The sequence below is a fragment of the Athene noctua genome, chromosome 1, assembly GCF_965140245.1.
Source record: "Athene noctua chromosome 1, bAthNoc1.hap1.1, whole genome shotgun sequence".
In the NCBI taxonomy this organism is placed as follows: domain Eukaryota; kingdom Metazoa; phylum Chordata; class Aves; order Strigiformes; family Strigidae; genus Athene; species Athene noctua.
The window spans coordinates 109,766,131-109,792,246 of record NC_134037.1 but is presented as its reverse complement, the minus strand read 5'-3'; the positions used below and the strand labels follow the sequence as shown (position 1 = coordinate 109,792,246).

Below are 26,116 nucleotides of genomic sequence, written 5' to 3'. Positions count from 1 at the left end.
TCTTCTCCAATGGGAGAGAAAGGTGGGAAGAGGGACGGCCAATAGGAAGGCGGCTCTCCCCGCCCCTTCCTCTGGCGGTGGGGCGACCCATGAGGCTGTGGCCACAGCGCCATAGTGGGCCGGGGCCGGGGCTGGGGCCGGGTCTGGGCGGCGGCGTCCGGGCTTCGTCCTCAGCGGCTCAGCTGGGCCGGGGCCCCTCCTGTGTGCTGCTGTTCCGTGGGCAGGCGCTGCGAGAAGCGGCTCTGTGGACGCGCGAAGTGTGCAGATAACGGGGCGGAGCTCCCCGGTAGAGCCTCGCCACCGCGTCCTTACAGCTGGGTGCCTGAAACCTATAATGCCGGCGGAAGGCAGTGCTAAACTAATTGCTTGAAAATGCCTGCCCTTACACCCGTAACTCGCGCTTTTACAAACCCTGTAACTAACTGAGCCACTCGCGCTTTTAAGGCATTTTCAACCGCCTTCAGTAAAGGGGAAAGCTATGTGAGTGTGCAGATCCTGACTGAAATAAAAAGGTAAGGGGGGAGCCTGGAGCAATAAGTAGAAACCAGAGGAAATGGCTAAAGAATTGTTCTTTTGGAGTTGTGTCTAACCTCGTCTCAGTATAGATCAGAGGGGCGAATAAAGGAAAATTACAAACATTTTCACATTATTTGCTATGGCTGTGAGAAGTTTGTATTTTCAGAGTGTAAGCCTTTTTGGTTTTGGTTTTTTTTTAATTTCTAGCATGATAGCAAGATCATCCTCTAGGCAGATGAAACGGTTTTTCAACCAGCACACAAACTACTCCTGTGCCTCTGTTGTTCCCACTGCTTTATCAAGCAACAGTTAAGTGAAATTAAAATTCTGGCAGCTCTGTAACTTGCGTAACATCTGTGGGGGCAGAGACACGAACAGGAGTCATGGTAAATTCCTTCTGCTGCTGTTGTCACTTAGGTGGAACGTCAGGCAGAAATGAGGAGTTTTGACAGAAGAGCTTCATGTTCCTCTTTGCTTTGTGCCATGCAAATGGAGGGTTAGAGAGCAATGAAGGAGATGTGAGGTATAAGTGTCCTGCTATATGTCATTGGACAAAATGGATTTTTTTGCAGATTCCAGACCTAAGCTGGCAATCAGATTCTTTTCCTCAAATTTCCTGCACAATGCCAGTGACAAGTGATATGCCTTCCTTACACCTGTAGTCTTTATTTTGAACTACTTTGCACACAGAAATAAGTTACATGTAAAATTCTTCAGAGCCTCAGAGAGCTGCCTATAAAAGCATGTCCAGGTGTCCTTTGCCAAGGTAAAGCCAGTCTAGGAAAACTGATAAACTGTGTGCTTGGCTGCATTCTTCACTAGCAGAGTATCAGAGCTCAGATTAATGGGTTTCTCTCAAAGGCTGCATCTGTCTTTGGTCTTTGCGCTGAGCTGTTGAGTTCCTTCTCGCTGGACACTTGACCCAGCTAGAGTTTTTTTTAAATGGGGATTTCTCTGATAAATTGAATCCTTTACACTTTGTATGCTCAGCTGCTTGTCAAGTTTGTTTAATATCAGAAGGAGCAATTTTGGTTGCACTCGGATTTTCCACAACTGACAGTAGCTGTAACCCTTTATTTTTATGTGGAACTTACATAGCTGACACAAATTTGGGATAATAGTAAAAATATTTATCTGTTTTAAAACATTTTACATCTTTAAAGCCAAAGCATTGACAGCCTGATCTGCGCTGCTCTCCACCTCGCTGGCAGCCAGCCAGTCCATCTGAGCCTGTCCAGAGTTATCACTGAGCCAGCAACAAGCGCGTTCCAGTGAAACAAATCTGTGCAGGCAATAGGTAAGTTGTTCTTAGGCTCCTTCTTTTAGGGGCTGAAGGGATGGCAACTGGTTTTACAAGCCCAGCTGGCCTTTCTCAGCAGCTTTAGAAACTAAACTTGCAGCTTGCTTTCTTAAAAATGCTGTTCTTGAGTATGAAGGGCTCTGGGAGAAGATTACATTAACATGAACTCCACAGGTATCTATTTAGGTCTCTGTCCTGAAGTTTAGAGACAAACAAATTCCTTGCTTCTTTCCATGTTCTCACTGGATCCTCCCTTTTTCTTCCACCCTGTTGGACAAGTGCAAAGAGGTGTAGGTCTTGTGCAACCTAGCAAAGGATTTCTGGAAAAATTACATTTACTGCAACCTTCATGAAAGCACAATAACTGATGGCTGGGGGCTGGGGGTATGTGAAACCCAGCTGTCTTTCTGAGAATGTGTATTCTGCCTGCCTGCTCTGTAGTTTTCAGAGGCAAAAATCTAGTTTACCTCAGTATTCCTCTTCTGTACCCTGAAGTGGGTAATAGGAAGACAAACTCGTTTTTGTCTTTCCTTCCTTGAGAGCTGCTACCGTACAGCTTTCAGTTAGAATGTCCCTTCACATATTTTTTTTCCTAGCTGCATCACATGAGAAGCATCTGACCTGAGAGCAAGTTAAAAGACTTTCGGAACAAAGCCTCACGCTGTACTCATATGGCCATCAAAAATATTTCTGCTTTTTTTATCTTCTCTGAACAGATCTGTGAAGTAATTTCCTTAAGGATCTCTCAAGATAAAGTATGGCCATTCATAGGAAAATTGTGTGACGACGTATCACAGCTTTTTGGCTTAGGAGATCAGTGTCTCTAACCAGAAGCAATTGTTGCCAGGCTGGTGGTTGAAGTACATAGGAACATTCTGTGGGATTGCCCTAATGTGCTCCAATTTAGTACTTAGATTTTAACAGTAGGAGATCTCAGGGAGATTTTGGTCATAAACTGTTAACAGTCCTCCAAATATATCCAAGAAATTATGACTGTTTTATTTTAGGAGGTATAAATAAAACCCGGAAATAGGACTACTGACACAGATTCAAACACTGAGATGCTCCCTGCGCTTTCAAATGGAAACAGACACAACACCATCTGTCAAAATAACATTAAAACCTCTTCTCCTTACACTGAAGATAGGAATAGGGTCAGGCCCAACCAGAAGGCCAACTGTATCCTGGGCTGCATCAAGGAAGTGTGGCCAGCAGGTCGAGGGAGGGGATTCTCCCTCTCTACTCCCTGCAGTGCTGTGTCCAGCTCTGGGGCTGCAACATCAGAAGGGCATGGACCTGTTGGAGCGGGTCCAGAGGAGGCCACAAAGATGATCAGGGGGCTGGAGCACCTCCCTTATGGGGACAGGCTGAGAGAGTTGGGGTTGTTCAGCCTGGGGAAGAAAAGTCTCCAGGGAGACCTTATAGCAGCCTTCCAGTACTTAAAGGGGGCTACAGAAAAGATGGGGGAGGATGGGACTCTTTATCAGGGAGTGCATAGGGATAGGACAAGGGGTAATGGCATTAAACTGAAAGAGGGTAGATTTAGATTAGATATAACAAGAAATTCTTTCCTGTGAGGGTGGTGAGACACTGGAACAGGTTGCCCAGAGCAGTGTTAGCTACCCCCTCCCTGGCAGTATTGAAGCCCACATTGGACAGGGCTTTGAGCAACCTCGTCTAGTGGAAGGTGTCCCTGCCCATGGCAGAGGGGTTTGACTAGATGACCTTTAAGGTCCCTTCCAACCCAAACCAGTCTGTGATTGCATGATCTGAGGCTTTATGCTAGAATAGAGGGTATTTTCCAAGAGTCTTGCTCAGTTTATTCCACTGTAAATCTGCAGTCCATCAAGGAAAGGTCATTACTGAATACCAAAGTGAACATTTTTCTTATAACTTAATGAGACATGCTCATTGATAAGAGTAATTAGCATACAGCCAGGACTCATGACAGAATGCCACCTGTGGACAGGTATATATTGGTGTCATACCTTTGTGTTGATTTTTAAGGTGTAATACCACATTGGTGTATCCATGAAGCCTCAGATTCAACCAGACAGTTCAGATTTATGCTCCAGTACTGAAGGGCAAGGCATATCTTTCTGTCTAAAAGAGACAACATATGGATCCAAAGACCCCCAGACTGTACACTGTTGATCTGACTCTTGGAAGCACATCTCCATCCTAAGAGGATAGTAACCAGGTGTGCCATGAATGTTCATTCAGTACATGTCTGCCATGGTGTTGCACAGAGCTGAGATCATCTCATGGTCCATTCATTCCAGGGTCTATAGCACCACAGAAACTGTGTAGATGACTGCTTTCTGATGGATGTAGAAATGAGCTAAACATGAGACCCAGATCAAGCAGGCAAGGCCAAGGTGGTGGGAAGGGAACAGGAATTAAATCTGGTTAAGTGTGCAGCCAGAAAGCAATCAGTGATGCATTCAAATCAATGCAATGCCACCAAAGTCTTTCTTTTAAGCACGGGTCCTTTGCGGACCCATCAAGCAGGAGCAGGACTGCTCCAAAGGGAGTAAGTGCTGTGTGCCTGCCTGGGAGAAGGAGCAGAGCTCCTGCTGCCATGGTGCCCTTTGGACCATTATCTCATTCAGACAGTTTCTCCTGCCTCCTTAGGTACATGTTTTTTACAGTTTTGCTAAAGAATCAAATACCTCTTTAGGAGACAAGTGCACCAACCTGAAAAGCAGTATTATGCCCTTGTTGGTATCTCTTTGGCTTTCCAGATCCTGGGACAAACCCTTCAGACAATCCCAGGCTCCAATAAGTCAGCAGACGTGTTCATGTGACTTGGAACACTGTGAGTTAACACTGCTCTTCTCTGCCTGAACTCAATGATAAATCAGTAATTAACTGAAATGAAGTCAATCCTGGGAAAAAGGAAAATACATGCCTAACATCTTTTAAAAATGCATATGTCAGACAAAACAAGATGTTCTCCATAAATACGTAGATGAACCTGTATAATGTACTTGGGCCCTCTGCTGGTAGTCATCGTGGGGATGGATGGATTCCTTTGGTAAGAAATGTCAGTTATACATTAATATTCAAATAATTCCTTCCCCGGCTGTATTTCAAGGAGGTTCCCGCCTCCACAACTTACAAAAGAAAGTCTTGCTGTATACACTAGGTGGCAGAGGCCTTCTATGCACGGACATCTCCTGGGTAGCAGCGATAGCTCTTTGACATAGGGACATCTGCAGCCTCAACTCGGTTACACCGTGTGATAATCCTTTGAGGGAGTTTTTATTGCAACCAGATTCCTGCGAAATACATTAGGTGTTCCTGTAGCCCTCTGTGGAGAATTTATCTGTGTTGCAAAACTCCTGACACTACCAGAGCAATTGTTTTGAAGCCACGTTTGCTGGATTCCACCACATTGTTCAGGTGCTCAGATTCAGCCCAGCTTGCCCCAGCTGGCACAGCTGTATCGTAACCAGTGTCCCCATTGCTGGAGCTACAATTGTAGCAGCAATGGCAAGAAATCTGAAAGAATGTAAGCAAAGATTTTTCACTCCGCTAATGGGTAAGGGGAAAAGCGTCCTATTTAGATTTTTGTTTCTAAAAAAACCCAAGGCTTAATCACTTTCTGTTTCTGAACTTCACTAATGTACTCATGTTAAACAGCAGTTTTCCAAAGAATCCACTGTCATATTTCTGCAAACTTCTCTCCACAGAAGCACTTAGAATAGTTTATCTTACTAACTTTTAAAGTAAATTAAATGTTTGTTTTAAACCCCTTCTGCTTCAGCAGGAGTGGGCATTCCTAAAATAGTCTTTACTGGCATTTAATTTATTTAACTTTGCATTAACAGCATTTAATCAAGCCTTAGATTAGATTTTGAACGAACTTTGTTAAACTGGTTCAAGCCAGTTTGATTTTCAGCTATGCAGTAATTGAAGAGTTCATTACATTTTAAGATAATTGAAGTAAGAGAGTTCACACAGGGATTTTCTACTGATCAAACACACAGTTTTAAGGCAAATCTACAGTTAAACCACTGTGGCTTTTCAAAACCTTGAGGCTTTATTTTTCCTCTTGTACAATGAAACTGTAAGTTGAAGAAAAAACCAAAAGATTTCTTTTATGTAGCAGGGAGGTTCAAGCACAGGTCTCAGATTAAGGAAATAACAGTAACTAGTACTCCTCATCTTCTTCTATATAACTTCTCTCTTCCCCATCTGACAAGCATCAATTGCTTCAAGAAGAAATTCAGAAGTTAATTATTTTTAAATTTTGCAAGGTCTTGCACTTTGCTAATGAATCATACTCCTCATCTGTAATTTTTCATAAGCACAGTTAAGCTTGTCTTTTTCCATTCCATTGCTGTATTTCACCCAAATCACCTTGTTGTTCCCATACATCTCAAGAGATGTTTTCATATAACAGTAATATGTGTTTCCAGAGCAGCAAAACTTTGCAGGCATTATGGGTGACGCTCATCCTTAGTCAAAAACAGTCTTCATGAAACACAGTCATACTGCAACTCTCACAGACGGGGCAGATTTGACTGATGGTGGTGGATAAGCTCTATCCATTTAGGCCTGTCTGTATTTGTCTCCCAAAGCCCAGGTGGAGCCTGGAGATCATTTCAGCCAGGGCTGGATTGAAGTACAGCTGCTATTTAACAGCTCACATAACAATATACGATAGTCAAGGAGGAGGAAATGGAAGAGAACAGCACATAGATCTGACACTGTCGAGGTGAAGTTAGCCTGGCAGAAAGTCATTACCCGGTAGAGAATTACAAAGGAGAGGACATTGCAAATAAATAAAAAGCAGAGGCATTCATATGAATGCAAGCTACAGGTTTTCCAGAATGTTTGTGGTGTCTGTGGAGGTGTATTTGCTATTTCCTAAATTCACATGAGGAACTGGATATTTGCACAAATAGAAACCGTGTGGTCCTAATATAAGGAGGAGGGAAAAGTATCAGAAAAGACAATGCACTGTGATAGAGCCGATGTGAGCACCTGAGCAAAGGGAGGTATTGCACCAGAATTTGGATCAGTGCTCAGTGATGCAGTCTGAATTCCCTGACATCAGCTGTCTGGAGAGCAGTCCTGTGAAAATCTAGACACGGGGTAGGCAGTCTGCTTGGTTTGTGCTTGGTTCAGTCAGGAGCTTTTCCGTGCTTGAAATCCTTGGGAAAAGAATACCACCTCTCTGTGGACGCATTGCCTGACAGTCACCAAGCAGTTCAATTCCAGCATCTGTGCTGTCACTGACGGCAGCATGAAACTCAACAAGACAGAGGGTGGGTGTAGTGCTGTCAGAAGAGCTGCAATACCCATATCCAAAAGAAAAATTTACAGTTCTTCATGACAAATAGGGAAGATGCAGTTTCCTCATCTTCCCTATCAAGTCAGATGAGTTTACTCATGCAAATATCAGGGAAAAGCATATGCAACTCCACAAGATACCTCCATGTTATTCGTGGACGACTTACAAGCTTGTATTCTGTATGAATACAAAAGCTGTGGTAACTAATATCAAAATCAGATATATTATTTTAAAAGAAAAAAAATGCCTTCGCTGTAATTTAGAAAAGGAAACAATAATGGTGGTGACTTTCTGTATGAGCAAGAGTAGCATATAAGAGACCAACATTTCCCATGTACTCATTTCAAATGCTGATTCTGAGACACTTTGGGCTTCATTTTATACATGCTGAGCAGGTAATACTCCACACTTCATGAAAGTCATGAGATTCATGAAAGTCATGGGTCAGTCCAGACTGGTTTCCAAAAACATGCATAAATATAGACACCAAAATCCACTGGCCAGTTTTGAAAATGTTGGTCTTTACCTGTCCCTGCCTTGGTTTTCCCAGCTGCATGGGAAAGATGATAATTACCCTGAGCGAGAAGTGCCTTGAGGTACCCCTTCCAGGGAGGCCTAGCAAAGTGCTATGTCGTTAATAATGAGCAATGCCCGCTGTACCACACACAATGCCAGCGCTTAGATCATTTCTCACCCACCTCTGCTTTCCTCCCTAAACTGCATTTCTGTCTCCTCTGTCTTTCTCAGAGCTTTTCACACTCCTGTTTATTTCAACATTTATACAGGAGGTTCCAGAACAACTTCAGATTCATTTCATTCTTCCACCCAGTGCAGCTATCTTAAATCATCTCACCTCTTAAAGCAATTTCTGGTCTCAGAAAGCCACTTTATAAGCTCAAAGCCTACTCTGCTTATTCAGGGAAGATTCCTTGTGAATGGTGAATCAAGTCTAGCCTTCTACCCCATCTGTAGTTAAAACAGTCAATGCCACAGCAGATGCACTCGACAGGTGGTGGTAGATGAGTTTTCCTAGACCTTGAAAAGATGAACTTATTCCCATTGTAGAGGTTGTATCTGAACACAGAACCTATGTTGATTCTAATCTCAGTGCTGAGCTAATGGGTCTAATGGTCTCTGAATAGCTACCTTGTGCACACTAAAGGAATAAGGGAGCTAGCTCTGTCTTTAACCACTAGAACCAGTTTTACTGTGGAAAGGAAGTGGAATATTTGAGCAGCAAGGAGAGAAGAGCTTGGGGCCTGGGCACTGACTTAGGATACTTGTGGTCCAGGCTGGCTTCCCCGTTCCTGCACAAACTTCCTAAATGTTCACACAACACAGAGAGAGGGACCTTTCCAAGGCCTGACTTGTTCCTTAGGGAGTAAACTCTTGGGCAGAGTAACTCCTGCTTATTATATACCTGTGTTTTTCACTTATTTTAATGAAGTTCTGACTCTTAAGGTCATTTGAATAATTTTTCAGTTTGGTGGCTGAGCCAAGTACATCAGAGATTGACTGAAATCTGTTTGAACTAATCCATACTAGAGATATCTGGGTTTTATTTGCATTCACAAGAAAAACTGTATAATATTGCTCTGAGCTGTGGAACATGCTTTATTCAACCCAAAATTAAATCTTTCCTTCTTAAAATACTTACAGTGAGAAGAGTTAAATAGCAGACTAACATTAGAAAATTGCTGATGGTAGTGGCCACCTCTTCTGCAAACACATGCACTCCTGTAGGCTGTGTAAAACCCACATCTGAATATCTTCTCCATCTGAGAAGATCTGACCCACATCTCCCATTTCTCACAGAAGCATCTTCTCAAAATTGTTCTACATCCAGCAGATATAGTCAAAGGAAGGGAAGAACCTTGCCTAATGTTGTGATCTGTTTTGTCTTGTGCTTTGATCTTGTTGTAAAGCCAGTAATTTCTGACATGCTGAAATAGTTCCTTTCAATGTTAACAACATTAATGTGATTTTTGGTTCAGCCAAACTATTTGCAAAGTTGATGGATGGTTAATCATTCTAAGCATGTGCTGAAAGAGGCTTGTTGTCAGCATCTCTTATTGCTATTTGTTGGTTTATCTGAACTATCCAATGGACTTGTATAAATAGGATACAATCTTCTATTGAAATCTGTAAGAGAGTGGAAAAAGGATACAAATTATATCAGCCCCCTGGGGATTTTTCTAGAAGGACTTCTCCTTTATTATAAAGAAATATGAAATAGAACTTATGCTCAAGGGAGGTACCAAATACTTTGATCTAAATTTTAGCTTATAGTGTTGGGAGGCTTTTTGCTGTAAAATATTTCTTGTGAAGTCCGAAACAAGGAGAAGTTGACTCATGGAAGAAAAACTGAATCATAAAGAATAGCTACTTGAACATACACAGCAATGAACCCAAACATCTCCATTAGTGTCTGCAAATTGTAAAATTGACACTAAACACCACATGAGCTGACCAATCCACACCAAAGGAGAAAGAAGAGCTAAAAAGAGAAAGAAAGAATGGCAGATGGGACAAAAAAGGGATAATCCAAAAACCTTTAACTTTGCCTCCTTCAAACCCAAGACTTTTTTGGGGGTCTGCAGTCCAGTTTGTGCCAGAAGTCCTGAGAAGACACATCAGACTTCTGAGTAGGGATCATATTCCAAGATGGAGCTCTAAACAAATACCTGCATGGGTGCATTGCCCATCTCATCACAGAAAGTGATGCATCTTTCTTTGTCTTTTTCTAATGTTCTTCTGTGCTTCTGCCTCTCCTTGTCATCCTAACTCAGGGTCTGTCCTGCCAGATGCGGAGCTCCCTGTGGTCCTCATGCTGCCAAGTGCTGAGTGACTTTGAAGCTATTGGAGGCCTAATGCTTCTTGCATCAGGCTTGTTCACTTGAGTTTTGTCACAAGGTCTCTGTTTTCTTTAGTTTCCAAGGGTTTCCTGATCGTCAGCAATATTTTAGGGCCACAAACTATAATGTGAGCTGTTCTTCAAAAGAAGAGAAAGAGGAGGGAAAGAAGGAAAAAAGGGAAAAAGGAAAAAAGGAAAAAGGAAGAGCGGGGAAAGGGGGCAGAGGGAGAGAAGGAAGGGAAAAGGAATTTCCTCCTGAAAGTACTTGTTCCTGTGAATCCCAGTGTCACCGATCAATGCCAGTGCTGAGCATCCAGTGGTCACTGAGCTCTACTGTGTCATTTCCAGTGTGCAGTAAAAGCATATCCACTCATGGTGGAGACAGAAAGGACAGTGTGGGACTCCTGTAGGACAGCTGTGCAACTTTGCCAGCTGCAATGCTGTTGTTATGCCCAGATGTAATGTGGGATGGGCAGGAGAAGCCCAAGTCTGTTCCCTGCAGCCCCTCTCCCCTAGTCTGACCTGAGGGGAGGAAGGGGCATTGACTCACCAAGACCTATGAATGATTGGTTTTGTGTGAGTGGCCCCTGGTGCTGGTGCTGCTGCTGGATTTGCCACATGTTGCCCTTTCTCTGGGTTTTGCTGAGCACACCGCTAGTGCCTGGGGCCTTTGGCTTCCCCGGGCCAGAGCAAACCAGTTCATCTCCCTGCAGGCAACCCCCTGGGACAGTAACTGTGAGACAGGACAGACAACACAAACACTTCATTATTATTTATTTCTATAGTAATCTATTTACAGGTCTGTGACACTGTTTGCTTGGTACCTAGCATCTGTGCTGTCTCTGATGTTGGGGTCCAACCCCGTTGCCTGCCAGCTGCACGATTTGGATGGCAGGAGCAAGTTGGGAATGAAGATATGCTGCAGCTTGGCTGGAAGGTGGCCTTGGCACAGCAGCAGCAGCGGCTGCTGCCGGCATGGACACTGAAAGCCATGGGTCCCAGAAGGGAAGGAGGCTAGCCCAGGGACCCTGCACAGCTGCTCAGTATGGATGCCCAAAGGGAAAGGCAAGAAGCCCCAGCCCCAGTGAAAAAGGACTGTTTTGGTACAGGAGGTAGAAGAGGGTGTGGTAAAGTATTAGATGGAGCAGAAGCTGCATCCTGGGCACCAACCAGGGTGTGACTGCAGAGCTGTGGTCATAGGGACCCTTCCCATCTGTGTTGGCTCGCTGGGTGTGGCAGTGCTGGGTGCAGATGTCTGGGTGTCCTCCTGTGGAGCATCATGATGTGAAAGGATCGTTCTCCTCCACAGAAGCAGCTCAGCAGCTCCTACCACAGGATGAATGTCTGGGTTTCTTCTCAGGCGGCCTTCCTTCAAATCCAGGTCCAGGGAGAATGCAGCTGGTGGTGTGGTTTTCACACAGCACTCCGTTTACAGGTTATAGAAGGTGGGAATCATCTCTCTTTGAATAGGGGTTATAATAGAAGAGCAACTAAAAAATGCAAAGGAGAGGAGTTAGTAGCTATCATTTCCAAAGGCCTTTTAGGGGCATTTTAAACCTAAAGTTGAGGCTGAATAAAAAGTTACAATACAGTTCTGTTAAGTCATAAACTACCTTGTGTTTTTGTCATTTGGGAGCAGAGAAGTGTAGAATTTTCCAAAGCATAAAAATGGATGTAGAAACCCAAATATCACTGGTTTTCAGCCACTTCAATATGGAATGAATGTGTAGGTAATAATATGATGCTGACATGTATCTTGTCAGCATTCAGCAGATGCCACAAGAAAATTTAAACTTAAATTTTTGGTACGGCAAGATACGGAGCAAGTACAAAAAAAGCACAATATGGTGAGACTATCTTTCCATTTCCTGGGCTCAAAGTAACCAGAAATAACCAAAACCTATTTTTTTCAGCATTTCTGCTCCTCAGAAGTACTGTGTCAAGAATTGCTGAGAACGACTGGAGAGAAAAAAATCAGGACATTCACTACCATCCTCATCTTCTATGTTGTAAAGGCTTACTGTATATAAATGTAAATCTATCCCACCAGAATATCCTGACAGTTATTTCACATGCAAAGGGACTGACATACCTTGCCAAAAGCAGAACCTGCTGCTGGTGCTTGAGGTTCATCAGGTGAGGCAGATACTGGAGACTCCCCTTCCATTTTGCTGAATCCATGAAGATTAAGCTGACAAATGAACATTTTCATGGACTCAGTTTCAAAAATCTGCAAAGGTCCTCTCCTTCCCGGCACTTCCTTTTGGAAGAATCTTTCAGCAACCACTACATAGTTTCCATCACCGCCCCACCAACTTGACTGACACCAATTGCTTCCAACAATTTTCCAGAGTTTCTTCAGGAAGAAGGGGGATGAAAAATGTTGCCAGAGCTCTCCTCCAAAAAATTAGCACCTGCGCTCACGGCCCAGGGTTCATCAGGCAAAACTTGATCAGCTTTTTCTTCTAATAGAGGTGCAAAGGGACCATCACCAGCAGCTCTTTTATCACATACTGGAGGGACAGAAGTTGAGAATGCTGACTCAACTGTCTTGTCCACCACAGAAACCCAAGATGTTTCTGATTAAGAAGGCTCCATTTTCAATTTTTTTTCTCAGTTTGACTAAAATTTCCAATCTGTAGCCATTTCCCCCAACAGCCAGTCTTTGTCCTGCTGGACAAGGTGCAAGATGAATAGCAATGGTGCCAGCTGCCTGGGGAGCCCAACCGAAAGTTCTCAAATGTCACCACAACACCTGTGGTGCATATGGTCACATCACAGCATGGTCTCCATCTCCTGGCAGAATGAAGCAGGAGCAGAAGAAGTTGCTAAATAGCAGTGGTTGCTTTGCATTATAGAGCTGCAGATGTTTTGAGCCAAGGGTCAGTAAGTAAATAAAACTGTGTTTGCATTTCATAAGTCAGGAAAGGCCAGCACTGTGTCCGCTCGCCTTTGGGAGTTGGTCCCCCAGGAGGAAGAAAGAACACTGCAGTATTAGAAGTAGCAATGCCCCAAACCTTTCATTGGCCACCTTTCATCCATGCAGAAATGTCTGTACCCTCTTTGTTCTTATGGTGAAATTCCTGTTTCACCACCTGAGCAATGAGTTTTGATCAGCAGAGCTGGGGCTGCAGCCATTGCTCGACTGCTGTGCTTGTGGAGCTGCTCCTCCTCAAGGCATGGCTTCCCTTTCTCCATGTGGCACTCTGACTGGCTCCCTTCTGGACTCCTTTATTTACCTGTGGGTTCTCCAGGTGAGGAGTGCTGCTAAAAAAACCCCAGAACTCTGTTCCCAGTGCCTCCCCATTTCTTCTGTAGAATAATCCACATTCTGTGATTTCAGTAGTGCTACTTCTGTAGTGGGCTGTCCATGGACTAAGATGATACTCTTGGCTTTCAGCAGTGTCTCAGGGGCTGCTCCATAGGATAAACCGTAAGTAAAAGGCTACCTAAGTACATTTTGCAAATGAAATAAAGAGCTGTGCATTCTCAGCCTTTTCTTAGTTTGTTTTCCTATGCTTTTGTTTGATACTTACCCTTCAGAAACCAAACCAGCGAAATCAATTGTGCTCTATCAAGCTTTTAAATTCAACCCTCTCTGCAAGACTGCATGTTTTTCAGAAAAGGAAAAATCTGATTGAGCACCTGTAGGAGTCAGTGATTCTCTTCCCTTCAGCACTGGGATCCACCCTGTGAGTTTTATGAAACACTGGCAGAAGTGTGAGGGCAATAACCATGAGAACAGTAAGTGTCAGCCTGAGAAGTGCTGTAGTAGTACAGGAACAGTTAATAAAAGCTGGGAGTTTGAGCAGAACAGGAAAGGTCTCCTGGAGCTGCCTGAACACCACTAAGGTGGACTTTGCTATTCACCTGCAGGGAGATGGTATGATGGAAAACAAGGGCTGGCCATGCAGGCTAAGAAACTGCAGCTGGGCCAAGCCAACTGAAAACAGGTGCAGACAGCTTGTTAAGAGCTAATACAATAACTGTGTCTGAAGAACAGCTACTTGCAGGAACGTACAAGTAACGTACCTGGTGTGTTGGCTTTTCTGAAGTTCATCATGCAGATGTGACCATATGAAAACAGAAATGAGGAAAAAGGATTTAACTATTACTAGCTAATTATCACCATCCCTCTCCCTAAATACAGATCTGAGTCTGTCAGTGCAGTCCCAGGACCCAGGGGTGGTTCTGCTGTGGGCTGGCAGGCAAAAGAGCCCTTATTGCTCTCTCTGCTACTGCTTCCCTGCATCACCTTGGGCATGGTGCGGTTGCTGCTGTTGCCCTCCGTTTCCTGACTTGTGCTGTGGGGAGGACTGACCTCACCACGGCCAAATGCTCAGAGCTCTTCCACTTGTAGCTGCAGAGAGCTACCTATTCATTCATCCTGTTTACATCACATCAGTTTGTTTTAAAAAAGGCTGTTTGGTATGCTTACCTTAAACGTGGATGGAAAAAATATATCTAGCCAGTGGAAACTGATTTGAATTCAGTACATTATTTAGTACCTTGTATGTAAATCCTTGCTTTCCATTTTTTAATAGTACAAGTGCAAATAGGAAATGTGGAAAAAAGTACTTCCTTGGAGACAGTGTTTGAAGGGATTTTGAACTGAATTTTGAAAGAGAGAACTTGATCGGTTCCTGTCCCAGAGACAGCTGAATTTCTAATTAAGGTGTACAGTATAAGATCTAGTCCGTAGCCCATTTGAATTGGTAGGTATTTTATTTTGGATGTAGCTGGGTAACACATGCAGACTATAATTCATGTTTCCAGTTATTATTCTTTTGGGGATTTTTCATGGATTATCTAAATGCCAGAGAAAGAACAAAAATTTATTTCAGGTGTGATGTAATCCACTTTATGGGAGTCTTCCCAGAGACTGATCTGGTTTGTTACTCTCAAATTATTACGATTATTTCAAATGTAACCAAAATTAATTAAAGGCTTTCAAACCCTGCTGATAGTCAGAATCACTGCAGTATTTTTGCATTTACTTATGAAAAAGCTTCCATAATTGTAAATGCTTAAGCTTATTAACAGAAAATATTTGACTGTAATCTCATCCTTAATGATTTGGAAAATTGAGTGCTGTAATAGCTATTGTAAATCCGTTTGCCTGCAATACAGCTAATGCCTCAATTAAACAAAATCAACTAAAACTCATTGACATTTATGCTCACAGTGTGTTATATACACTTTAAAATGTTTGAAAATTAAAAGGCAAAATAAGCCATCAGAGCTATTCCAAAACTAACCCATCAAGACTGCATTCTCAAAGACTGCATTTATCACTGAGAATAGGTTAGGCCAGATGTGGGTTTTTAAACTGATACGTTGTTGGAAACAGAACTTGACAAAACCCCATAGGTTTTAGAGAATGTAAGAATCCACTTTCCCCTTTTTCCAACTTACTATACCAGGAAAATATCTCCACCCCAAACTTGAGAAAAAAAATCTCTGAGAATCATCTAAGCATTAAGAATGGGAGAGCGTAGTTTTGACAGAGAAAAAGATGGGAGTCATAAATCAGGTTTTTAACAGAAAATTAAGTGCAATATTGACTTCAGGCATTATCTATTTCTGATAAACCTGGGAGACAACATCTATTAACAACTGCCAGGCAAATTTTATCAACAGTAAAGTGTCCTGCACCCTTCCTGCAAAGATTGTCATCCTTCTTTTTCTTAAGTGGCCAAAAGCTGAGACACATTTTGTTTACATATAAATGCAGTTGTAATGCTTGTTCATATTGACAGCTTGCATTTAAGGGACTCTAACCTCCTTCCATCCACCTTTTGTCTGAAATGAAAATCTGTCCAATCACCTTGGGACACTGCATTACTTCTCCTCTGAGGGAAAAGGGATGAACCCCTGGTTTGCCAGGGCCATAAGGACTCCCCTGGTCCTTGCAGTAAGCTTGTGCTGGTTTTGGCTGGGATAGAGTTAATTTTCTTCACAGTATCTAGTATGGGGTTGTGTTTTGGATTTGTGCTGAAACCAGTGTTGATAATTCAGGGATGTTGTCGCTATTGCTGAGCAGTGCTTACACAGAGTCAAGGCCTTTTCTGCTTCCCACCCCACCCCACCAGCGAGCAGCCTGGGGGTGCACAAGGAGCTGGGAGGGGACACAGCCGGGAGAGCCGACCCCAACTGACCCCAGGGATGTCCCACACCATATGGCCTCACGCTCAGCACGTAAAGCTGGGGAAAGAAGAAGGAAGGGGGGGACATTTGGAGTGATGGAGTCTGTCTTCCCAAGTAACGGTTACGCACGATGGAGCCCTGCTTTCCTGGGGATGGCTGAGCACCTGCCTGCCCATGGGAGGTGGTGAGTGAATTCCTTGTTTTGCTTTGCTTGTGCACACGGATTTTGCTTTGCCTAGTAAACTGTCTTTGTCTCAACCCACAAGTTTTCTCACTTTTACTCTTCCGATTCTCTCCCCCATACTACCCCAAGAAAAACATTGTCATGGTTTAACCCATTTCTTGGATACACTGCAACTGTAGGTGCTACACAGAGTCCTGCCGTGGAAGTTAATTTTCCCATCAGAGAGCAAGCAAGCTGGGGAATATGGAAAAACAGAGGCAAGAACTGTTACATTTCTGTGCAGAGACTCATCTCGCCACCACCCAGCAAAGCCATTGCTGCAGTTAGTTAAAAAAAATAAAACATGATAAATGTAGTATGTGATGACAATCAAATATCAGAATCCATGACAGCACGTTCTTCCAACTGCTGATTAATCATGTGAAAGAAATGGATTTGCACATGGAAGAGTGTGAATCTAACTACTAGGACAAATAACTGCCTTCAGAAAGGAAGTAGGAGGGAAGAATTTATCAAGTGTTTGGCCAAATTAAATGATTTATTTTAGAACAGCCCCAATCCCCAATTCTCTCTATCCATGTCAGATTCATTAATGAATCCTCACAGCCCAATTGCACTCCTATGCGATTCAGTCTTTTGGCTTCCATGGAGTTACTACAGGGTTCCCCATGAGCACAACTGGCCATCAGCTTGAGGAAGAGGAGATGGGAAAATGGCATGGAAGAAGATATGAAACCACTAATGATTTAGGAGTTTCAGTGAGGTTCAGCAGTGAGTCTCTGGCACAGATCTCTAGAGCTTTGGGAAGGCTTCCTAGGACACTTACTACTCCTAGTAACATGGGTGTTCTGGCGCTCTCATTTGCCTTATCTCAACATTCAGAAATATTCCTAAGGGTTCACAAAACCTGTGTATACTCATCACTTCCCATACGGGTCGATTTCTCTGGGAAAGGAAAAAGGATGGCAATGTGACAGTGCAGGTACTTCAGGGCTTTTGAGTCAGAGATTTGGAAGTGTGAGATACCACTTAAAAAACTCTGCAGGTGAGATTACTGTTTAGACAGTAAATCTGATGGCTGGCATTTTGATAGTTGTTAGAGTTCATCTCCTAGTCTCCAGTGGTCTCAAGTGCGCAAAGGAAACCCTGCTGCAGCAAAATGGATGCTGATTTGTAGAAGACTAGAGCTTCACCTGTTATTCTGAAGTCCCTTCTGCTGTGTCTCCAGGAACTATAATGGGATGCCATCCAGGGGAGAACTGGGCCCAGCTTGCTGAGCAGGAAAGCTCTGCTGAACTCCTTTCTTTGGTTCATCACTGATGCACCACTTTCTTGATTGCTAAGGCAGCCCTCAACAGGCTGTCTTGGAAAAGAAAGGTTTCTTGGAGGTTTCAAGTCTGAGTACGGTCATGTGCCGTTCCCTACAAAAACAGGGCCCTGCCTAACTCAACAGCCTCACCTAGGGTCTGTTCCTGTAAAGAATCCAAATTTCCAAATTTCCATTTGTCTAACTTTAAAGTCTGTTCCACCAACTGTAATAAATTTCAGCCTGCTCCATTCTTCTTCCACATCTCTTCTTGAAACAATAAAAATGGTAGATGATTCCCTGATGACCACTGTTGCTAGTGACGCAAATGGCACCTCACTTACTGGATCCTGTAAGTCTTGTTTGGCCCCATCCATCACCTTCACAAGGAAGAAGAGATGTTAAGAAAACTGTCTCTTAATGACAGATAGGGCTTTAAAAAATATTTCATTGTTCTAACATTTTGTTCCTTTTAGGAAATGTCAGAAATGTAAAACAGAAGGAAACAAAATGTTTGGATTTTTGTTGTTGAGTTTTTTTAACATAAAACACTTGCAATCTAGTCTAAAAATGACCCTGAGGAGAGTTAAACAAATTTGGTTGTGTAGCTAAGGAATGAAGTGAGTATCTCTGCCAACAAATGATGGGTGTTTCCAGGATACTGTCTCCTATCAGAAAGGGTCATTCCAAGGCATTCTGGCAGCTTTTATTAATCTCCCTCTGACAGGAAGATGTCAGACGGCTGAGCTCTTGCACCGTTCCCATTCTCCTATTCAGGACAAGGCTGTCTTCAGCCAGTGGGAAAGAATGTAAAGGAACTGGCAGACCTCAAACATGTAGTCACAGGGAGATACACTTTTAAAGGTAATCGTTAGCACTCTGTCTGAGTGTCCTCTTCCTGCTCCTCATAAAACAGCCCTGAAGAAAAACAGTTTCAGTCTGTTCTCGGTGAAGAGAATGCAACAGCTGCCAGCTTTCCAGTGCCTTCAGCTGGGGGTGCAGGCTGTGTTCACAAGGTGAGCCCTCTCCCCACAGGTTGGGCTGCACCCCCGATGTGTGAAGAGGCAACATCTCCACCAGCCTCAAGAAGCCAGTCCCTGAGGGCAAAGCAGCCCACCCGGCATTGAGGCCAGCAGAGATATGCCAGCTCCCCTGGTTCTCCCTCCTCCTTGTTCTTTACCCCAGACAAGTCCTGCTCTTCTCAAACAGCAGAAGCCCGTGGGAAAAATGGCAGGAGTATGGGTGCACAGAAGCCCAGCTGGAGGGAGGCCTGGGAGCTCCCCACTAGGCAGCAGTGAAGCCTCTTTGCCGTGCTCCTGTGCGGCACCATCTTCTGCCAGCTCCGCCTGTCTCAGGCCAGCCTGAAGTCCTACACAACCCGCTCCTGAATGCTGCTGTCATGGGAGAATCTGATTCAGACAACGAGGGCTACGGGTGTCTAAAGGTATGTCCAGAAAGGAAGAGAGCAAAGGATGGAAAAGGATTGAAGAACAAGTGGGAAGTAAACACGGGGGTTCTGCTGAGGACCTACAGGCCCCACACCTCTCCTTTTCTACCCTTACTTCTGCGTCTCATTAAGTTCTTATGTAATGAGGTGAATTCCCCTGGGAAGGAGAGAGGAGCCAGCTGGAACTCTGTGGTATCCGTCCCCATCTGGCAGGAATCAGAGAGCAAATATGTAATATTTAGGAACACATTAGAGCTGCAGTCTAGCTCATGAGCTTCCACAAGCTTGGAAGTGGATGGTTAATGTCTCCTCTCTGGGCCAGATCTTCACCCTTCCCCAGCTGTAATGGCTTTTTAGATAACTAATTGCAAGTAGCTTTTAGTACCTGCCAGACCATGAAATATCTTTCACCTTTTCCTGCAGCACAGAGAGTTGTCAAGAGTGGAAAACTTCATGCTGAAGTGAGGGACTGTTGTGGCTCTTGAAATCTGTTCTTACTCAGGCACCTAAATGTGGGTTTAAATGCTTCAATTTAGTTACACAGAGGTGAAAACTCCAGCTTTAGGAACTTGCCCAGGGTTAGAGCGCACAGAGTAGTAGAGTGAGAAATGACAATGACCTGAAATTCTGTAGTCTGCAGCGGTGGCTTAAAAATCTTAAAAACTACCCATCCAGGAGCAACCTGGAAACGCCTGGGGGAGGAGGAAGGGCAGCACAAGAGGGAGCCTTGTCCTGGGCATACCAGCCAGTGAAGGTGGGAGCACAGCAAAGAAAACCATGCTGTGTTGCTGAATCTGCTGCTCAAATCCAGAACCCGGGAGGCAGCTCAGAGAGCAGTTCACATCTCCAAGAGTGGATGTCTCCTGAGCAGGGGCAGGGGGCAGCAGGGAGACAAGGCTCTGGCTAGTACTGCCTGTGGATGGAGAAGCTGCTCTTGTACTATTAAAATGTACCTTTATTATGCCTGGGCATGCACATATGTATGTATACAATCTTGTGATAGGGCTGAAAATTTTCCTAGGTGAACATGTATGCTGTTCTTTCCATAAAGGCTGTACTTAACCTCTAGTTGTTCAGAGGAAAAGCATGATCCAGTGTGCTGGTCTCAATCTGTCTGGGAAAAATGTTCTTTCTTGAGACAATTTTATGTGTAAGGACTGGTGTTTTCCAGTGACTGCTATAATACAGCTGCTTTTCAGGGTCAGGGTCTGCTGACCTTTGTAATTTGTTGCATGGCAATGAACAGTGCTACATACAGAAAACAGCACAGATAATACACTGTTGTCTGGCAACATCATTTAGGAATATTTTCATAGCTCTATTCCTTTAGCTATCAAAATCATGAAGAATCAACCTAGATCTGCCAGTTTATTGAACTGTGCTGCACTTATTCAAAGCTCAGCTCTTTTCCTTTCACAGTCACAGGAACAAAGGTAAACATCGGTCCATCATAGAAATATTATGGTAAATCCTTAAAATATTATATCACAGGCAAAAATAGAGTCTTGGAGAGAGCCAACATGCTTTATTTTAAATTAAGTGCCCACAGACCAGTATGGGCTTTAAAATTATTAATCATGATCTTGTCAGTGCCCTCTCCCAGTTTTTCAAAACACAGAGATCACACATTGCAGAGTGGAAACTTGGACAGCATTTCTTGTGATTCCACATTCATCTCACCCCTGAAAGGTGCAGTGGAATCTCACAGCCCTGGAGACTGAATCTCCCCATTGTGTACTACCAAACCCAAAACAGTCTATGTGACGCACTGCACACTTTAAAATAGCTTGTCTTTCCTGCCATGACCGTAGCTATCTCAGACCAATTATGGTTATGTGGTCACAGGCTAGTGGAATAACTGTGACCCAAGAACAGGAAAAACCTCTTCAGACAATGAAGCAGTAGTTGAAATCTAATTGTTTATCCCCTCAACCGCAGACTTAGGTACAACTTTTAGTAGCCTTGGGGTCCAACAGGGAAGGATTTCCCTTTATAATTTTATTTTTACTGACCCTCAGTAAAACTCAACAATACATATTTCATGTGCTCTTACTGCCTGTAATTCAGTCTGTGCAAAAAAAGGAAACATTAATGCTGAATCATGGGTTACTCCCCCAACGTGCATGTATTTATATTCTTATTATCAGCAAGCAGCAACCATGGGCCAAGTTGCCAGTGTCGAACCCTGTTGCAGTTCAGAGGACCACAGCTGTGGTACATACCAATTGCAGAGCTGGGTTCTTCTCTGGCAGCAGAAATGGTGGGACCGACACTGCTGGGCAAATTTAGATACAAAACCGGTGGTCATTCACATCAGACCTTCACATCTTCATCCTGGGGAGTTTATGAGCTGAGGGAAAAGTAAAAGGACTGCTGGCATATATGCATTGCATCAAGAGGCAATGTAACATCTTGTGCTTGTGCTAGGGTTCCTAAACTTTCTTGCCTATCATGTGTATATAATTCCTTGTTGGAGTACTTTGCTATGCATAATATTTTCCATACATACATTTTAAATCTCTTGAGCTCTGTAGCAGTTCTTCAGAGTCCTGCTGCAAAGCCTGCAGTGTCTGAGCCAACCTGATGTTCTTAGTCCAGTGCTAGCACTCTGCCTATGTGTGCTGTGCATGGACGTATCCACCCAGGCGGAGCCGCTGAAGGGAGAGGCTGCAGTGCAGACCTCAGACTGCAGCTGGTTGATATTCAGGCATCGCCTCCTCCAAGCTCAGGAGCGATACATCTCAGCAAAGAGGAAATCGGGCAAAAACGCCAGAAGGCCTGCATGGGTGAACAAGGAGCTCCCGGAGAAGCTCATACATAAAAAGGAACCTACAGAGGGTGGAAACAATGACAGGTAGCCTGGGAAGAGTACAGAGAAATTGTCCAAGCAGCCAGGGATCAGGTTAGGAAAGCTAAAGCCCTGACAGATTTAAATCTGGCCAGGGACATCAAGGGCAAGAAGAAAAGCTTATATGGGTACATTGGTGAAAAAAAGAAAGACTAGGGAAAGTGTGGGCCCTCTTCAGAAGGAAGCAGGAGACCTGGTTACCCAAGATATGGAGAAGGCTGAGGTACATTTTTGCCTCAGTCTTCATTGGCAAGTGCTCCAGCCACACTGCCCAGGTCCCAGAAGGCAAAGGCAGGGACTGGGAGGATGAAGAATCACTCAGTGTAGGAGATCGGGTTCAAGACCCCCTAAGGGACCTGAAACTGCACAAGTCCATGGGACCTGATGAGATGCATCCACAGGTCCTGAGGGAACTGTCAGATGAAATGACCAAGCCACTATCCATCATATTTGAGAACTCATGGCAGTCTGCTGAAGTTCCTGCTGACTGGAAAAGAGGAAGTATAACCCCCATCTTTAAAAAGGGAAATAAAAAGGACCTGAGGAACTACAGGCCAGCCAGTCTCAGCAGTGTGCCCAGCAAGATCATGGAGTGGATCCTCCTGGAGACTGTGCTAGGGCAAATGGAAAATAAGGAGGTGATTGGTGACAGCCAGCATGGCTTCAGTAAGGGCAAATCTTGCCTGACAAATTTGGTGGCCTTCTATGACGGGGTTACAGCATTGGTGGATAAGGGAAGAGCAACTGGCATCATCTATCTGGACTTGTGCAAAGCATTTGACACTGTCCCTCACAACTTCCTTCTCTATATTGGAGCAAAATGGATTTGATGGATGGACCACTCAGTGGATAAGGAATTGTCTGGATGGTCACACTCAAAGAGTTGTGGTCAACAGCTCAATGTCCAAGTGGAGAGCAGTGACAAGTGGTGTTCCTCGGGGGTCGGTGTTGGGACTGGTGCTGTTTAACATCTTTGTTGGTGACACAGACAGTGGGATTGAGTGCACCCTCAGCACGTTTGCTGATGACACCAAGCTGTGTGGTGCGGCCGACACGCTGGAGGGAAGGGATGTGCCATCCAGAGGGACCTGGACCGGCTGGAGAGGTGGGACCCTGCAAACCTCATGGAGTTCAGCAAGGCCAAGTGCAAGGTCCTGCACATGGGTCGGGGCAATCCCAAGCACAAATACAGGCTGGGAGATGAGTGGATTGAGAGCAGCCCTGAGGGGAAGGACTTGGGGGTGTTGTTTGACGAAAAGCTCAACATGACCTGGCAATGTGCATTTGCAGCCCAGGAAATGAACTCTGTCCTGGGCTGCATCAAGAGAAGTGTGATCAGCAAGTCAAGGGAAGGGATTCTCCCCTTCTACCCTGCTCTCATGAGACCCCACCTGCAGTGCTGTGTCCAGCTCTGGGGCCCCCACATAAGAAGGACATGGACCTGTTGGAGTGGGTCCAGAGGAGGCCACAAAGATGATTGAAGAGATGGAAGACCTCTCCTAAGAAAGGGTGAGAGAGTTGGATTTGTTCAGCCTGGAGAAGAGAAGGCTCCAGGGAGACCTTGTAGCAGCCTTCCAGTACTTAAAGGGGGCTACAGGAAAGATGGGGGAGGATGGGACTCTTTATCAGGGAGTGCATAGGGATAGGACAAGGGATAATGGCATTAAACTGAAAGAGGGTAGATTTAGATTAGATATAAGGAAGAAATTCACAGTGAGGGCCGTGAGACACTGGAACAAGTTGCCCAGAGCAGTGGTGGCTGCCCCCTTCCTGGCAGTGTTCAAGGCCAGGTTGGATGGGGCTTTAAGCAACCTGGCCTAGTGGAAGGTGTCTCTGCCCATGGCAGGGGGTTGGAACTAGCTGATACTCAAGGGCCCTTCCAACCCAAACCATTCTGTGATTCTATGTATGCATCCCTTCCTCCAAGGATCCCAAGCGTATATGAAATTTCAGGCAGGTCACAGCCACAAATACCCTGGGAGACACAGGACGTCTTAGTACATACGGCCTGTTCATGGGCGGGCAAACCAAGGTGGAGAGGCAATAAGCCACATTTCTGACACCCCACAACGTGGCAGGGGCAGAGGCAGGAACAGACAGCCAAGATCTGTGGCTGGCTTTCGTGGCTGTGCTGAGCTGTATGACTCTCTGCAGCACAGGGCGAGGTGCAGGCAGGAATGTGTGGAGGAGGCTTCCAGAGAATGAAACTGTTTCCTTTGTGCTCTGGGTGGACATACGAGCTCAGGCAGACTTGGGTACAGTACATGGGCTGCCCTAAATTACACTGAGTTGCTACAGGTGTCTCTGCAGAGCCCTGTGTTCTTGCTCTCTGAACAGGAGCCGACACAAAAAATATTAGCCAGTCACTGCTTACTTTTGCTGTCATATGTGTTCCTGTGGGATAACAGGAGGGGAGCACATGACCAGATAACCCAGCTTGGAAGTTGCTGAGTACTGGGAAAAACAGTCTTTCTGGCCTGTTTTGCCACTGAAGCAATGCAAAAGGGCTTGTGCAAAATAAACATTCAGGGCCTTTCCTCAGGCCTCTGCTTCACCTGCCAGCCCAGCCGAACCAGAAGTGTGCCATGCCTGGCAAGTGTGGCAGTCACCTGCCTGAACACGGACAATTCTCAGCACATAAGTCCGTGTTGTGTTTCCTCTTGAGTCTTCTGTTGTTCTTTTTCTTGTAAGATATTAGCCAGATTTATTCTCCGTCACTCTAGCATAAAGTCAGTCTGCTGACTATAGAACTACTCTGTGTTTGTCCATTTATTCCTGTATTTTATATGATTGTTAAGACTCAATTCACTGTTGAGGAAATGCCATAAAATACTGACTTCCACTGCAAAGATGCTGATGGTCCTTCGGATGCTGAACTGAATGAGCAGTGACAGTTTGGACAGCTCATCTTTGAACCCCAGTGAAGGCTGTCTTGTCCAACCAGTCCAAAACATGACAGAATAATAATTTAGAAAAAAAGTCTTATAATAAAAGAAGATGGAAGGGGGAAGGTACTCTAGGATCGTGATTTGTTTATGACTAAATTGTTACAATTTTTTCTGTTTTGTTTTTAAAATTGGATTGATACTAAGTAGACTGTGGTCCATTCTGTCCTGTTCTAGCTTTATAATGCAGCCCACACCATACAAATTGAGCCCCTCCAAGGATTTAAGTGAATAGGATGACCAGTATCTATCACACAACTATTCTTCCCATTCCATGGAAGGAGGTATTTCTGCAGAACAGGACCTTGTTTTGGTAAGGCATTTTGGGGTTTTTTTTGCTTGTTACTGTGGTTTGGATTGGGGAAGGGGTTCTTCTTCAAATCAGTACACGTGTCTCTGGGGTTTCCCTAAGGAAGGCAGGCCAGGGGCAGGAATACACCATGAACTTAGAGAGAAAGGTGCCGAGACTTGCAACACATCTCAGTCTTGGGGAGCCTATTGCCAAGCCTCAGGCCCTCACAGCGCTGTGAGCATCGTTGTGCCAAAGGCCAGGGCCACCGTCTTCATTTTTATGCTCTGGCAACCTTCTAGATAATATCCCAGGGCTCAGCATGGCAAGCCTTGCCAGGTGGACCAGGACCTTAATTCCACACGAAGAGGGTGTAAGTGTCGAAGGACGGTTCTGCCTGTGCTTGAGAGGGTCACCAGCACCACCCTGGTCTGCCAGGGATCCCCTAGCCCTGGTGGGCAGTGCCCAGGAACAGGCTTTAGCAACAGTCAAAGCAAAACTTTAGCTAGGGTCACAGCAGAGGCTGAAAGGAGTAAAACAGCCTTGGCTGTACTGTCTGCTTTTCCTATCCATCATTTACTTTGGGCTCAGCTGATCTCCCCTCCTGCCCGAACAGCCCTCTCATCCAGCTCCAGTGGGGCACAGGCGATCCTGCTGCAAGAGCTCCCGCTCCCACCAGCAGCCCAACCTCTTCTTGCCCCCACGCATTCACACATGGCAGGGCCTGTCCTGCTGCCCCTACAAGCAGCCACCACCCCGCAGAGCTCAGCAGCCCTGAGCCCAGGGGCGCAGTGGACGTAGCCCAGCTGAGCCACACACACTGCTCACTGGGCACAGCGAGCACATTTGGAACAACTATTTTTAAATAGGACATGGTAATTAACGTGTCTATGTTCCAGTGCACGGAAGAAGTGCTGGGAGACCATTAACCTTGACAGCTGTGATATTTCTTTCCCCAAATGCTTGTAGCCAGTGTGT

The 26,116-nt window shown here is 44.8% G+C and overlaps 1 long non-coding RNA gene across 3 annotated transcripts in view; it reads left to right on the top strand.

The window, feature by feature from the left end:
• Window positions 1-15,830, top strand: part of LOC141956531 (uncharacterized) — a 47,751-nt gene extending 31,921 nt beyond the window's left edge. For 2 of the 3 annotated variants that reach the window (XR_012632926.1, XR_012632930.1), the window contains exons 4-5: window positions 1,680-1,813; window positions 11,886-15,830. This is a non-coding gene — a long non-coding RNA (uncharacterized LOC141956531). The remainder of the gene's footprint in view (window positions 1-1,679; window positions 1,814-11,885) is intronic. The other variant, XR_012632927.1, reaches the window with a different exon arrangement.
• Window positions 15,831-26,116: the final 10,286 nt, after the last annotated feature.